The sequence below is a fragment of the Lissotriton vulgaris genome, chromosome 6 (genome assembly GCF_964263255.1).
Source record: "Lissotriton vulgaris chromosome 6, aLisVul1.2, whole genome shotgun sequence".
Lineage (NCBI taxonomy): Eukaryota > Metazoa > Chordata > Amphibia > Caudata > Salamandridae > Lissotriton > Lissotriton vulgaris.
Window position 1 is genome coordinate 967,155,461 of NC_141694.1, and position 16,792 is coordinate 967,172,252.

Here is a 16,792-nt window from a genome sequence, read left to right on the forward strand (position 1 = left end):
TCTAAGGCATCATTGAAGCCATAACCGACGATATCAGGTGTGGCATAAAAAATTATACAACTAAAATTGGGGCAATGTGCTCCACACAAACTCCAAGGACCCATGTCTCTCCCTACTAAAAGTGATGATGACATTGTGTTCTACTTCCACCCTTCAAAACCGCTGTGCTCACTAAGCATGGGTGTAGTTCGCAGAGTTTACGTGGAACTCCGCAAAGTGCAAAAAAGCCTCAGCCACGCTACGTGGAGCTCTGCCAGCGGCGGAGTGCATTAGATAAATGCTGTTTGCGATAATTTTCAGTGCCAGATGCTTATCTGAACTGTGCAATCATTGCAAACGGCACCATACACAGTCACTCTAGTAGATTTTTACTCGAGCAGTAGCTTTCTCAAGGCAAATGGACAGTTTCTCAACGCGATGAGAAATCTGAACACCCGTGTTGAGTAATCTCGCAGGAAGGTTGACTTTCCACACTCGCGATCGCCAACATGTTGACAATCGCGAACGAGGAAAATTCTCGCCAGGAGGTGGGTTTTCCTCACTTGCACTCGCCAACTTGAAGTTGACGATCAACAGTGAGGAAAAAAAACCTCAGCGAGCTACGCATAACGCGGAGTGCAGAAAACTCCCCAAACTCTGGGAGCGGAGCGGTGTTCACCACCCAGACTTAGTGCTCACCATAAACACACTATTGGTGCATTTGTGCTATCACTCTCACCTATGTGTCCAGCAATTAAAACTGCCTGCTGCTTCTAAGTCTCCAGCTATTCTTTTATATATGTACTCTGCATACACTCACTTTGTACACATATAGTCACAGTTATACAACTCCCATGCCTGACACACATGGCACATTCCGAAAAAAGTCCTGCCTTGTCCCGTGCACCAATCTTCTTAAATATTTGTCTTAAAAATGGGCTACTGGCACAAATATATCCAGTCCCAATATTAGCATTCAGTTGTCCTGCATTTGTCACTACTTGCAACACCCAGGTCGTGATATAGAAAACAGTTTTCCGTGTGTAAGTCTGACTTACGTATATAAACGCTCTAAATTACACATACAAAATCTATGCTTGATACACAGTGCAAAAGAAGTTAGAATTAATTCTTTATTTATGCCCGTGTGGATTCCTGTAGGTGTGACAGAAGGGCAACGCAAGGAAACCAATGCAAGTACGTGAACGCCCAGCCAGACTGACCTCAACCCTCATCCCCAAGCATTTCTCAAAGCATTTCCAACGCCTGTCATCTAACCTCAGGTACATCTGCAAGACCCAGGTCTGGGCAAGTATAGTACTGTGCAGTATAGGGTGAGCACATTGCAGATGAGAGCAGTAGGGTCCAAAAATATCCACAAAAAACTTTATTCGAAAAACATATAAAAATTAAATATGTTAACGTTACTGATTTGCATTGTATGTAATGGACAGAGTATGTATTGAGTGTTACAGAGCAGCACATCTCAGGTTTATGAGTGAATGTTATGCCCTTACAGAGCTGAGTGACAATATGTGTAAGTTATACATATAGAAGAAGCCAGATTGTGTTGTGATTTAATAAAGAAGGTGTAAATTAAAATATTGCACACGAATAACTTCATAAGTCCATGAGTTACACGTTTTTGGCAGTCGGATCCTTTTTCTTTACAGACTCTTACCCCTTTTCAAAGTTTAGCTGAAGTTCATGTTGCCAGCCCCTTATGAGCGTTTGTCAAGAGTGGAGATGCAGGAAATGTGAGACCAGGTAAGAAAGACCTGTTCGTTAAAACTTCTTTTCTCAGAAAAAAAATTACACACTAAGGTATGGAATAGAACCATTGACAAATTGCGAATTTGTTCATCACTATCTCCAAGGACTGTTGCAGTACAAAATGTGTATCCCCATTAACATGGTGTGTCGAAGAACAGATAGGTAATATGACAAATCACATAAGACAGTGTCCCATAGGTACTGGGTAGTATAATTATGTCATCAGTGATGTGAGTTGGTATCTTTAATGTAATTTCATTTGGTGATGTCATCAGCGATAGCATTAACAGATGGCATCAGTATTTAATTTGTAGTCATGTGCAGTGCATTGAAATAGTGGTATTGTTCTGTGCAAGACCTACATTTATATCTTTTAGTGGTTTCATGTTGGAGCATAATTTTGCCTAACAGCTATCATTTATAGAAGTTTTGTTCCTTTTATTCTTTGAATTTAGTTCATTTGTCTATTATTAAACACTTTCCACTCTCTCTTGCAGACCGCCAGAAGATTTTTGCCTGTATTCTACATTAGGAGAGAGTTTAAAATAGGAACAAGAAACAGACATGGACAGACACATGCCACCTGAAAATCAGCAGTCAGTGGTTTAAGGTGATCAGGCAATATGCAATTCATTTTATTCTCTTTTCTTTATTCATCGTTTGGAAATAATTTTCTCTGGAAAGAAGAACCTATCCTGCACCATGTTGAAATTAAGACACCTCGGTGATGAAGGTAACAACATATTTACTTGAAGAACAGGCTGTAAACAACAACTGGCAGCACCCCACCAAAGTTCACACTCGCCTTTTTCAAATCCCTCAAAATCACTCTGCACATTACGACTCCATGGAATCATGATGTACGCAGAACCAACCCAACATTACCAGTCAAATAAAGCTAAAAATGATAAACAAAACAAACACATGTGTTCAAAACAACAATGTAAACCATTAATAAACTACACAGAAATCACCACGCTAACCGAAATACTGATATATTCACAAAGTTACCCAACAACGTAATCTTTGAAATGGCCAGGCAGCTGCATGGAAAGACGAGAACGTGTAGTATGAGAAAACCTTCCTGACTCTGGTACCTGTAAACTATCATCACTGCCAGTGACTCCCTTATGATCACGGACTATGTCAATCTTATAAGGAACAAGTGCAACTCTGTCTTTGTTACGCATATGACCATCACTGGCCCATTAAGGAAGAGACTTTAAACAAATGACTTGCATTTGAGAAGAATATTTAGACTCTCCCTTTGCCATATAGCCTGGCTTATTTATCCCTACCCAGTTCCTCACTCTTACTTTCAATCCATCACCACAACCAACTATGTCTTTGTAAGCAGCTTGAACCTTCTCATAACATTAACCACCTTTTCCAAACAGGAAGTATCAATTGTGTGATGACATATCTATTTTCTATTCAATTTTAATCCCAGCCCTTGACCTATCAACAAAACAAAAGGTGTGGCACAGTTATTACATTGGGTGTGGATCGCAGATCCCCTAACATGTCACTGATGGCACGCCTACAATTCGACTGATGGACAAAGGCAGTGTACGATTGAAACATTCTACTAACCCATTACTTCTGGGATGATACAATAAAATATGCGTATGGATCATGCTGTGTCTATGTAAGAAATTACTCATTTACACACACACCGATTGCATACAGTTATCTGTTACTAATTCATAAGGTGTACCACTTCCCTGTAAAAATGACATGCTGATTCACGTCTCAATATTATTACCAAAAACAACTGTAGGAAACTTAGACATGTAGTCAATCAACACTAACGAATACTTGGACACCTCTCCTTGTACTGTTAGTGGACTAGCAATGCCAAACCCCAACTTTGACCAGGGATGCATATATAATTCCACTGGAATTATATGTGATGGTTTTGGCAAAAAAAGCTAGGGGTAAAACCCATCCAGGCAATAGTAAATGTATATCGGGGCAAAGTGTCTAACCATTACTAACAATGGGAGATATTTTGGGGTTTACAAGGGCTTTGGAGAGATTTAGGGAGTCGAAAACAACTTCTTAAGAAGATTATTGTCAATTCCTCTGTCAACAGCCTCCTTTATAGCTCACAAAGAACTAGGTATGGAGTATATTTCGGATAGGTTAGACCTTTTACCTATAGTTCAATGGTTCAAAAGCTGGTTTAGCAAGGATCTAGATTTAAAGCAGGCAATCATTATAGAATGCATTTCCTTGGATAAAGGCCACACTATTCCATGGCTAGATTAGATTAAAGTATCATTAGGGAAATTAGAATGCCTGGCCCTGTGTGGGTCACCCGATAAGATTACCAAAAAAAATCTGCCATAGATTAAAAAACAATATATGTTAAGAGCCAACTCCAATAGAGAAGCCAGAGAACTCTTTATAGCATCCGTTAGAGCCCACATACTCATAACAACTGGCTTTTTTGCAAAGCCTTATTTGAATGAGGTTAAAGTACCCCACCATCACTTCCTGCTAACATGCTTCACATTGAGCCTTCTGCATTGGCACTTATCAGAGCCACATGCTAAACATAACGTGAAAGATCATGGCCCTTGCTCATGTGATCAATTTTCACTCTAAGAGACATTGAGCTTTATTATGTTTTGTGATCACTAAGCACGGTGCAGCAACAATATGTTTCTGGCAAGCAAAACTGGCCCTGATTTACATTCAAATGCTGCAGAGTCCTCCAATTTATTTTAATATGTGAAACTTTTTGTCTGGTGCTTTTAAAGGCAGAAAAGACGTCTGAAATGTTGAAGTCATTTGAGAACATTTTATCAATTGCTTTGTGATTGTATAGTGTAGTATTGTGCCTACGATAATATATTTTTAATGTATTCATTGTTTCTGTGTATATGATGCTGTTATGGTTTTTATGTAACCGAACAACGTACTTTGAACACACGATTCCTGATCAAGGCAAGAAGGACCTGCAAAATAGCCTGTTTAACATAAAAAGATTTGCATGTAAACACTCTAAAGTACCTCTCATATAAGCTCACGATTGGAAGAGGAACATCATGAATTAGCAGCAAATAAATAGTTTGTAATTCTTCATTTTAGAATACGTTGAACCACTCTCAAGCCTTTCCAGATAATGGGTCAATATCTGCAACACATTACGATGCCCCACTAAAATAACCCCAGCACTACTCCCTGTTCCTCACCTCACACTCGTTAGTAGATTAATCACCACAGTTTTAGCACTATTTATGTTAGATTCACGATGCTGTCTATCCTGTTTCTGATTTAACTCTTTTGTTCAGATCCCTACTTGGACAAAACTTATGTTGACGTATTCCCACTTGCAATGTGTTATGTATCTTACTTTCCCAACTTTATACAACGTTCTAACTAACGTTGGAACCTACTATGTTCTCTTATAGATCTAAACTAATAAATAATAAGCATTGGCAAAATCAATAGGTTTACCCTTGGCTGTCAGCATTTTGGCCTTGTCAATGCTTGTTTTGTTTGTTACAGTGTTTTGAAAAACATTGTTGGGGAAGCTACCAGACAATTGACAAGTAAACAAAAATGTCTGAAATCAAAAATGGTGTTTTGATCTAAAAAAAAAAAAAAGCACACACTGCCAGAGTAGCCCCTGGCATGGAAGATTACTAATTGTGTGTCGATTTGCAACATGGAAAAATGCAGAATACCGTAGCTCTCAGTGACGTTAGCCAATGCCTCAAGTGGGCAGACACTGCCCCGTGCTCTATGCTGTAATTGACAGAAGAAAAGTGTAAATTACATAATAAGAGACCAGAGGATGAAGAGAGCTGGTGGAAAACCTAAATATAAGTGCTGCATGTCTGCACGGTCTGTAACAATATGTATTCTGAACAAACTACATGAACATGCAGAGCTCTCAAAAATCAAAACAACAACGGTATGACTCAAACTGACCCATATGTCGATTTGTGAGTGTTGAACGTGCAGTGACTTTTTCTGAAAATGTTTGGAATACGAACTGAAATATTCTCCTGTGCACAAAAAACAATAATACTGGAAACGTGCATTTGTTGATTTTCTCCTACAGGTAGCCTCCATGCCAAATTTAAGGTGGCTTTCACAAGCCTCAGGAGTAGGTATGAGCAATTGTCTTTGTATCACATTTGTTTATTAAGATTTGTCAACTTTACAGTAGCTGATACTTTCATATCTAATAAAAGAGCATAAAGTACCCTGGATCATGCAGTAGAAATTTCCCTCGAACAAAGACTGACATCAAACACAATTGTATGTCCCTCAGGGATAATAGGCAGTCGTTGTAAATCTGTTGAGCCCAGTGAACCAGGGAGTTCCCACCCCTTGCCCATCACTCGTGGAGGAGTGTGGCTCAATGGTTAGAGCGGCAGACCCTGATGCAGAGTTCTGGCCCGGGACCAGGGTTCAATTCCCGCCTTGGTGGGTCTTGGGCTAAATTTCCTCGGACCTGACAATTCTCGCCTCGGTGCCTATTCTAATCATGGGCCCCACGCTGCAACTCTGGGCAATAGCTTGCTTAACCTCCACACTGGCCCCAACAGCGCTAGGATGCCTGGCTTCACCCTGGGGTTGCCCAGGAGTGAACACTTCACATGGAAAGCCAGGAATGGTTCCACAGCAGTATGAGTAATAGCACCAGGAAACTGCTTGGTGGCAGTGTGCTCTACAAATACCTTGACATTTACATTATCTGTGATGAGTCATTTGTGAACCAGCTCCCTCACGGGAAGGGGGGGTGGAGTTGGTGGCATACCCCAGGGATGGGGCAGCAACAGCACATATGAATCCAACCCTAGAGGGACCCCTCAGGAAGAGTTCAAACTAAGACAGCTGTGGGAGAGGAAGTGACCCCAGACCCCTTCAAACTGTGTGAGTTTGTTTAAATATCACATTTTCATAGGTGGCATTTCTTCCAACCAGGTCTGCAAGGTGGGCACATTATCTGTCTTCCAAAGGCAAGAAGATCTATGTCTCACCGAAAGCCCCTGAGAACCATCTATATTCCAATAGCGAGAGACCCATTAGGGGTAGGGCCTCATGTTAAGAGTACCTGCCTGTCAGCAGCAGCCGCACCAGGAGTTATAGTGTCATGTTATGCCAGATTTGGTGCCAGTAAGTACTCCGGGAGGGGCATTCCCACAGGGTGTGCACTATATCGCTGACCCGTGAGCCACAACACCAACACTTAGAGTCAGCGTTTGGCTTTGCCTGGTAAAGCTTTGCTTGCGATCAGTGCCACTGATGTAAGATCTTAAAAAAGCAGTATTTAACTCAGGATTTTTATAACACTTCTCCAATATAGCCTCCGAATCACCCTCCTCGACCCAGGATCACAGCCTGTTTCCCCGCCACTGTCGTAAAGAGAGCGAGGTCTCAGAGATGAACTAAACTTCAATAAAAAAGAGAGCATATTCCTGAAATTGTGCCCCTAAAGGTATTCCAAGTATGTAAACAGTCTGTTAGTGGGGACTTTATTGAGGGAGAGGTGAGAATAGGGCATGAATGCAGTTAATGCTTGTGACAATTGGAGATACCTCCATTTCTGTGTGGATGGAAGGGTAATGTCTTGACAAAGTACCTCAAGGGTTTGAGTGTATCTATACTAATATAATAAAGAGAGAGCCCAAACCTTTGAGGCGGGTAATCAGGAACCACAGCACCAATCACAACACCCAATACAGCGTTGGAAAGGGCAGTTGCAGCAGAAGGACATAGGCTATGCAGACGCCCCCCATATACATTTAAAAGATAAAAGAACCGTGCCAGCAAAGTAGTCCCTTGTGGGCGTGTCTGCGTTGTGCTGTGGGCGTGTGTTGGGGGCTTGACAAACGCTGGGGGCATGTGGTACACTCCGCCCTTCATGCCATGTCTGATATCGTGTGCTGTGGGCGTGTGCGGGCGCGGGATTACGGAAAAAAAAAGCGAGCGTTGTGCCCAATATTTCATTGTTTTTTCTTCCCAGGTTCTGTACATTCCAGCTCCGGGTGTCCACCCTGCTCCCTTTAAATACCCCTGCACCCCATAATCATAACCCACCCTTACTCCTTAAAATACCCCAACACCCTTAAACACTAACCCATCTTAACCTTATAAATATACCCTGTACCCCAAAACCCAAACCTATCCATAAACCCCAAAACCCAAACCTAGCCCTGAATCCTATAAAGACCCCTGTACCTCAAAACCCAAACCTACCCCATAACCGTAAAAATACCACTGTACCCCAAAACCCAAACCTAGCCCTGAACCCTAAAAATACCCCTGTACCACAAAACCCAAACCTACCCCGAACCCTAAAATACCCCTGTACCACAAAACACAAAACTAGCTCTGAACCCTTAAAATACCCCTGTACCCCAAAACCCAAACCTACCCCATAACCCTAAAAATACCCCTATACCCCAAAACCCAAACCTAGCCCTGAACCCTAAAAATACCCCTGTACCCTAAAACCCATACCTATCTCTAAACCCTAAAACTACCCCTGTACCCATAACCCTCAAAATACCTAAACACCCCAAAACATATATCCCAGTACCCCAAAACATATACCCCTATACCCATACTTACCTTATCCAAACATTTAAAAAAAAAACATGCTTTTACCATTCATGCATTTACAACAAATTTCGTTGTAAATGTATGCGTGGTAAAAGCATATAAAATGTAATGCCATGCGTTATAATGGCATTTATTTATTTGTGAGTTTGTACCGCGCTAGAATCGACTCCAGAAGGAGTATCTCTGCGCCCAACGCAACATGCGGAGTCATGGTACTTTCGTAATGAAAGTATGCAGAGTGATGGTATGCGGAAAGAAAGTTGCGGAATAATGGGTGTTTACCCTCCCCCGGTAAGTACATTGGTGGCACGGCGGCTCACATCTCCAGCATCATACTCATATTTTTTTACCATTGATTTGAAAAATGCACAGGTCTTTCTCATTGATGGCCAGCACCGACATACACTTTTAGACACACCTCCCGCCACAAGTTCTAGAATTGCGAACTTTAGAGCTGGGGAGCTACGTTCGAATCTCGGCATCAGCTCAACATCCTGTAATTCCAGGCAAATCGCTTTGTCTCCCCGTGCCTACCACAAATGAATGTGTTCTTCTGTAATGTAAATTGTGCTCATGCCATGTTGTCGAGTTCGCGCTATATAATATTGCAAGGAAAAGTAAAGTAGGGAAACTCGAGTTCACACACTACTGAACGCGCACTCTTAAGCGCATCAGTAGTGCACTGTGAATCGGAGCCTTTCACAGGCCTGTCACAGATAAGATATGCTATCAAAACGAAATCCTACAAAACAATATACTACTGGCCGGCAGCAATTCATAACCTGACAACGTCGGGACGGGCTGCTAGTAGTGTATAAAGAGGTCATCCAGGTACGTAATGGTGTGTGATTTCCAGACACCCCAATTAACGTCATCACCCCATACTGATTGCAGCATTGTGCTGTATTGGTACCTGTGAATGTATAGACAAATCGATACAGAGATGTTTAGAGGTCCTTTGCCATGCATAGTGCAAGGTGGCAATAATAAGATCAGCATTAGCCCTCTTGCATGGATACCTCACGCAAAAGGTTGTTCGATCCCCGAGGTGTTGATGTTCAACTAATGCCTTTCGATGAGGACCTATGGTGAGGTTACCCTGTGAGTGGGTAAAATTAGATCGCCTAAGACAACTGGTGGGCCAGCTGGTGGCTGTCCATGTGGGGCAAGCATAGTCCACCCTTTGTCATCTTGGAGTATAGCTTGGATATTTTCAGCCTTGGCTTGTACCCATTCCACACAAAACCACTGATTGTCTTGTATAAGTCCACCAAGAAAGAGTTCTAACATTTTACAGGGATTGCCCCAAATAAGCTATTGAACCTGGACGCTATATTTATTTTAATGACTTGGACTCTTTCCCACATTAAAAGGCTCATACTGGATCACCTCCATAGGTCCGATTTCATGGTATCCAGAGAGGGAAAAGTTGTCCTGAGCCATAGTGCCCAAACCCTGGTAAATATATACATCCAGGTATTTCGCCCTGTATGTCAGTCATTAAAACGGTAAGGAACCAACTGCAGTTTGCAAAAAACAGGACTGAGTGGGTGGGCTTCAGATTTAGATCAATTGATCTAATAGCTTGAGAATGTGCAAACTAGTGGATTCAAGGGGGGTTCATTAAAGTCAATAAAATATCATCAGCATTTCAGAATGCTTTATGTTATCAGGCTGTCATCATTATGCCTTTGATCTGTGAGTCATTCCTAACTGTGGTTGTAAATGGCTATGGATGAACAATAAAGATGACAGGGGACAGCCCTGCCATGTTCCAAGATGAGTTTGGAAGAAGGGCAACGAGAAGATTCCAAATGGGACCAAGGCCATTGGCTTGTGATACATCTCTGTCATGAGATGGAAGAAATTCTGTCTGATTCTCATGCATTTGATTGTCTTAAAAAGATATTCCTCCCACCTTATCAAATGCTTTTTCAGTGTCTAAGGAAAACAGATTTTTTTTGTTTAAGGGCCTTATGAGTTTGGCAGTACGGGAGCCCCCCGCTACACCAAACTCATGTTTGAACCATCCTCCAGCATAGGAGTTTTCTTCTGTCTGATTGACTGTTTTTGGTGCTCCCACGGCGATCCCTATGAAATAGGCACTGCAATGGTAATGTCAAAGGCAGTACCTGCAGGGCATCAACTGCTGCAGTCCATGCCCTGCAGGTACTGGTGTGCATGCACCCAGGTGGGCACATATTGTGCCCCCCCTGTGTGCATCCCCATGGCGTAGGCACCCCTTTTTTCTCACTGCCACAGTTTTCATGACAGTTGCATCGCCAAGAAAAGTGTGGCGGTGACGACACTTGTAATATGCCTGGCAGGGCCGCTGAATATTGTGGCCTAAAGACAGCCACACCACTACTAGGGATCTCTGGTCCCTGACTGTTGCCGAGGTTCCAGGGTGGTCCAACTGCCCTATTATGACCAGCCACTGCTGTGCCCCCGTGAGTCTGGTGGTCTGCGGACTGCCAGACTCTTAGAAAAAGGCCCTAAATAATCTTTCACTTGCCATTTCCTATGTGAGAGGGTGCATAAATGGCTCAGTGAGGAGCAGCCTGGCACAAAACCTACTTTTGCAGTTTGTATCAAAAGGGGTTGAGTTTTTGTAGACGGTTCACTAGGGATGTAGTCCTAATTATGATGTCAACATTAATGAGGGAGTTGAGCCTGTAGCTGGAGCATTGTAAAGGATTGTGACCTGGTTTGCGAATGACAGAGATCCTGGCTCTCTCAAATTCATCCCTCGAACGACCTTGCTTCTAAGTCACTTTGAAAAGAGCCATTAACAGCTGCACTACCAGAGGTTTGGTAATTTTGGAAAATTCTATTGGCTAACCATCTTCCCCAGGTGGCTATTTTATCAAATGCAGCCACAATTTCCTCCTCTGAGGTGTCCCCCTTTAATGTGCCTGCTTTGGCTTTGGATAAACAAGGAATCTGTAGGTCGTAAAAAAGAGGCCTCCTCATCTGGGCCCAGATGTGTGTTTTAGGTTTATCATTTCTCAAAATAAAGTTGAACGTCTCATGTGATGTCTGTAGGGTGTTTTATCAGTTTCTGACAGACACTAGGGTTGGCCGATATCATTCTGGCGGATTCCACTCATCAGAGCTGTGCTGCTAGCAGGCGGCTTGCCTTTTCCCCAATTTCGTAGTGCGATTGACGGAAATGGAACACTGGTTTCTCCGCTTCTGATGTAGAGACATGAGTTAATTCTGTTGTGTCTCACAATAAGAATTGTAGGGCACTATGAATCTTAGATTGGGAGTATTTTAAGGACAGTGCGCCGACTGTTGATACTAAACAATTGCTTTGTAATTGCAGCAACTCTCCTCAGAAGCCCCCTAATAGAAGCATACACACACCCCTCCCCATAGTGTCTGCGTAGATGTCACTGTATCTTTATTGTCCTGGATAAACTGTTGGAGTTGGGAACACAGACTTTCTTTATCCTGGGGTCCCAAAGTAGAGAAATATTCATACACCATGGTCCTCAAGGGGAAAGTATCCTTCCTAGGTCCAACTTGAGAGCACGAGCTAAGACCACTGATGGGGTGATATTGGATTTTGTAAGAGGAGTAGTAGGACTGTTTTAAGAAAATCCGGCCTCGTAGCGATGTTTATGCGGGCACGAGGTGAATGCTCCTGGGAATTGATCAGTTGCCATGGTACTTTCTACCAGGGCATTATTGTGGATATGTGTATTACAGTGATCATTTTTTTATTTTGGTGGATTTTTTGAAGGACAAGGAGTTTGCAGCAAGATGTACTGTAGTCATTAGTACATGAAAACTATTTTTATTCTCTCAAAGAAAAAAGAGTTTGTACCGGAAATATAGTTCAGTAGGAGAATAAAAAGAAATTATCATCCCCAAGAAGAAACCATGTGGTCATTTATCACTGGATCAGTAATCAAACTAGCTGCTTTTTCGAGAAAGTTCATGTTTATTAATTGCTTGACAAATATTGGCACTTTGAAATGCAATATTTATGTGAAGGCATCCACCATGTTCGTGCACTTTTAACATGGAACTACCGAACTGGCTTCTTTCGGTGAGTGCTCTGAGCATAAGTTCTGCACAGCCCAGTGCTCTGTTTATAATTAAATAACATATGCATGCTTACAACTTTAGAATGATTTGACTCCCATGTAGCATGTGAAGGGGCAGTGAGTCTAGAACCTACCTATAGCAAAGCCCATTTACAGAATTGTCACCAATAGTCATAATTAACAATAAATAGAATTCCACTTATAGACCTCTAAGGACTTGATAAAAAAAATATGCTAAGGCATGTCATAAATTAAAGATGTTTGCCTGAATCATCGACTAAAGTTGTTTGCAATTAGGTCACATTTTGGGATCATAGTAGCTACTGCATGTGGGCCCAAGATCAGCCAGCAGTTATGGAAATCTAGCAACCCATAGTATTTCTGAAAAATAGACAACCAGGGAATTAGGGTGGAGTGGATTGAAGTATGCTTTCTTACTGAGACCGCCATGGAAACATTAAGGAGGTCATTAGGATGGCGGGCGGACTTTACCCGCTCATATCCTCACGGGGATTGGGACAGCCCGCCATAAAGGCGGGGGTCCTGTAGTGGGGATTATGATGCGCCCGCCACAGTGGCGGGTGCATTCCTCATTTTTAACATTATGGTGGGCGGTGCTCTCTGCAACGCCCGCCACAATGCTAAAAATGCATGTATGCATTTGCATACATGAAGCGGCAGGCACTGCGTGGTGCCTGCTGCTTCGTGTATGCAAATGCTGGGGGGTACCACAGGTACCCCAAATGTGCAGCCCCCAACTCTCCTTCACACTGGGGGCCCGCAGGGGCCCCCCAGAGTGAAGACCGCATGCCTTTCCGTGGCAGCGAAAGGCATCTGAAACAGCCCATTGTAATATGGCTGGCGGTGTCTAATAGACACCGCCACCATATTGATCCTTTTCCGTCCCGGCCGCAAGGCGACCGGGGCGGAAAAGCGGCAGATGGTCTTTCCGTCCGCCGCGGTCCCCCCGTCATATGGTGGGGGGGAATTTAGGTGCGGATGGTGGGCGGATTGCCCCCGCCAGGCCGGCGGTGGCTACCGCCAGCCTGGCGGGGGCAATCCACCCGCCATCCTAATGGGCCCCTAAGCATTGGGTAAAACTACATTTATTTCCTCCATTTCTATGAGAGAAAACTATTAAATATGTAGAATGGCAAAAAACCTAACACGCAACATTCTCAAATTTCTCCTAATAATAATGGTATCCCGCATGTGTCGGTAGACCTACCATCTAGGATATGAAAGGCCCAAAAAATGCCATTGGGTGGGCAATGAAGTTGCTTGGAAATAGGTTGATTTTTTAAATGAGTGTAGTTGAAATGTTTGGGCTCAGCCTGTGTAGTAACCCAGGGAAACTTAACTACCCAGACATTTCTTCTTGCTAGGAGGGTGGTATGTTCGCGTAGATTCCGCTATGTTTTCTTACCCAGAATGCCGGCAAACTTCGCACTTTGGGTAAAATGCAAAACGTACAATTATTTCTGTTAAGAAAAAGCCTGAAATGTACTCGAAATGCTCTACCACCTTGCACTCCCACACTCTTCCAAACAAAAACAATACCCCTATTTGTGGGGGCGCATATTAGCTGGGAAAAGAAAATCATAAACATTCCACCATTGATAGGCAATACATTTGCCTGGAAGCTAGTCAATTTTGAGGATGTAGGGAGCTGTGATATTTGGGTCTGGGGGCCAGTATGTATTTCTGACAATAGTTGCATAGTAGAGGTCAGATTGGTGTGGCTTGCATGTATTCCACTATGTTTTCTTACCCAGAATGCGCTACAGACCTCTATGATTAAAAAAAAAGAATGTCCTCACAATTCACTGAGAGAAGGCTCTAATATTTCAGGAGGGCAACAATGTCCTACCATCCAACACTTCTAATAAAAACATGAACCAACATGTGTTGGTGGCATATTACGTAAGACAGGAAAGACCTAAAATTGTGCCATGGAAAGGGGGAAATAGCTACCTCAAATACAGTCAATTTTCGAGATGTGGGCAGATTCAGCTTTTGGGCTGTGGTATTCGGGTCCGAGGTCGACTGGCACAAAGGAATACCTACAGACTGCAGACACTTCTGAAAATTAACATGTGGAAAAGTCCAGTGAGTTGTGCTTTGTGTAGCTTCTCCTAGATTTTCATTCTCAGAATGCCCTGGCCTGCACACACCAATCTCTGACTAAAAAGATGGAATTTCATATGTGAGTGAACCTTTTGCCACAAGCGGCAAATGTGAAAGAAACAGGAGAATGAGGGAATCACTTCTTGCTGTCACGTCTCCAACTCGTTCTCAGGACATCTGTTTACTTTTTCTGCTTTTCTCCCTCCAGTAGGAATCACTATTTACTTACTGAAGAGTTTCATGTTTAGAGTGCCTTCTGGTCTACTCTTATTTATTGGCATGGTGTTTGGGCACCCCTATTTCGGAAAGTGGTGATTTCAATTCTGCTTATGCAAATTATATGTTCCCATTCGTGGTACAGTACATGCCTTAAACACAGGAAACGATTCAGAAAAGGGGGTGGTGATGAACAGAGTGTCTGAATTAAGCAGACCACTCTTACCCAGTCCAAAGATCAGGGCTTGATCCATCACCGTTATTTATCTCACTGCACCATCCCAGTTCAGAACCTGGCTATATGCAAATCAGTCTGTCCCTGGCCCAGTGCATCATGGGAACAGGGCAGACTAAACTACCAAGCCAATTCTTCACCAGAAAGGAGACAAGCTACCGGGGACTGGTTTCTGGCATTTCAGCCGTCGTCGGCCCGGCTTGCTTGAATCCTGATGGTGCAGTGAGAAAGGGACTCATGTCTGAGTATACCCTGCCACACCTATAGTGGCCAAAAACGATTCAGAAAAGGGGGTGGTGATGAACAGAGTGTCTGAATTAAGCAGACCACTCTTACCCAGTCCAAAGATCAGGGCTTGATCCATCACCGTTATTTATCTCACTGCACCATCCCAGTTCAGAACCTGGCTATATGCAAATCAGTCTGTCCCTGGCCCAGTGCATCATGGGAACAGGGCAGACTAAACTACCAAGCCAATTCTTCACCAGAAAGGAGACAAGCTACCAGGGACCGGTTTCTGGCATTTCAGGCGTCGTCGGCCCGGCTTGCTTGAATCCTGATGGTGCAGTGAGAAAGGGACTCATGTCTGAGTATACCCTGCCACACCTATAGTGGCCAAAAACGATTCAGAAAAGGGGGTGGTGATGAACAGAGTGTCTGAATTAAGCAGACCACTCTTACCCAGTCCAAAGATCAGGGCTTGATCCATCACCGTTATTTATCTCACTGCACCATCCCAGTTCAGAACCTGGCTATATGCAAATCAGTCTGTCCCTGGCCCAGTGCATCATGGGAACAGGGCAGACTAAACTACCAAGCCAATTCTTCACCAGAAAGGAGACAAGCTACCGGGGACCGGTTTCTGGCATTTCAGCCCTCGTCGGCCCGGCTTGCTTGAATCCTGATGGTGCAGTGAGAAAGGGACTCATGTCTGAGTAAACCCTGCCACACCTATAGTGGCCAAAAACGATCCAGAAAAGGGGGTGGTGATGAACAGAGTGTCTGAATTAAGCAGACCACTCTTACCCAGTCCAAAGATCAGGGCTTGATCCATCACCGTTATTTATCTCACTGCACCATCCCAGTTCAGAACCTGGCTATATGCAAATCAGTCTGTCCCTGGCCCAGTGCATCATGGGAACAGGGCAGACTAAACTACCAAGCCAATTCTTCACCAGAAAGGAGACAAGCTACTGGGGACCGATTTCTGGCATTTCAGCCGTCGTCGGCCCGGCTTGCTTGAATCCTGATGGTGCAGTGAGAAAGGGACTCATGTCTGAGTATACCCTGCCACACCTATAGTGGCCAAAAACGATTCAGAAAAGGGGGTGGTGATGAACAGAGTGCCTGAATTAAGCAGACCACTCTTACCCAGTCCAAAGATCAGGGCTTGATCCATCATCGTTATTTATCTCACTGCACCATCCCAGTTCAGAACCTGGCTATATGCAAATCAGTCTGTCCCTGGCCCAGTGCATCAGGGGAACAGGGCAGACTAAACTACCAAGCCAATTCTTCACCAGAAAGGAGACAAGCTACCGGGGACCGGTTTCTGGCATTTCAGCCGTCGTCGGCCCGGCTTGCTTGAATCCTGATGGTGCAGTGAGAAAGGGACTCATGTCTGAGTATACCCTGCCACACCTATAGTGGCCAAAAACGATTCAGAACACTCTGTTCATCACCACCCCCTTTTCTGAATCATTTTGTCCACCATAAGCGTGGAAGGGTATACTCAGATGTGAGTCCCTTGCTCATTGCACCATCAGGATTCAAGCAAGCCGGGCCGACGACGGCTGAAATGCCAGAAACCGGTCCCCGGAAG

General features: G+C 43.6%; 1 protein-coding gene across 7 annotated transcripts in view; it reads right to left on the reverse strand.

Annotated features, from left to right (window-relative positions):
• The window catches only part of LAMA2 (laminin subunit alpha 2), a 3,858,378-nt gene that overhangs the window by 1,308,175 nt on the left and 2,533,411 nt on the right, over window positions 1-16,792 (reverse strand). The window lies entirely within an intron of this gene.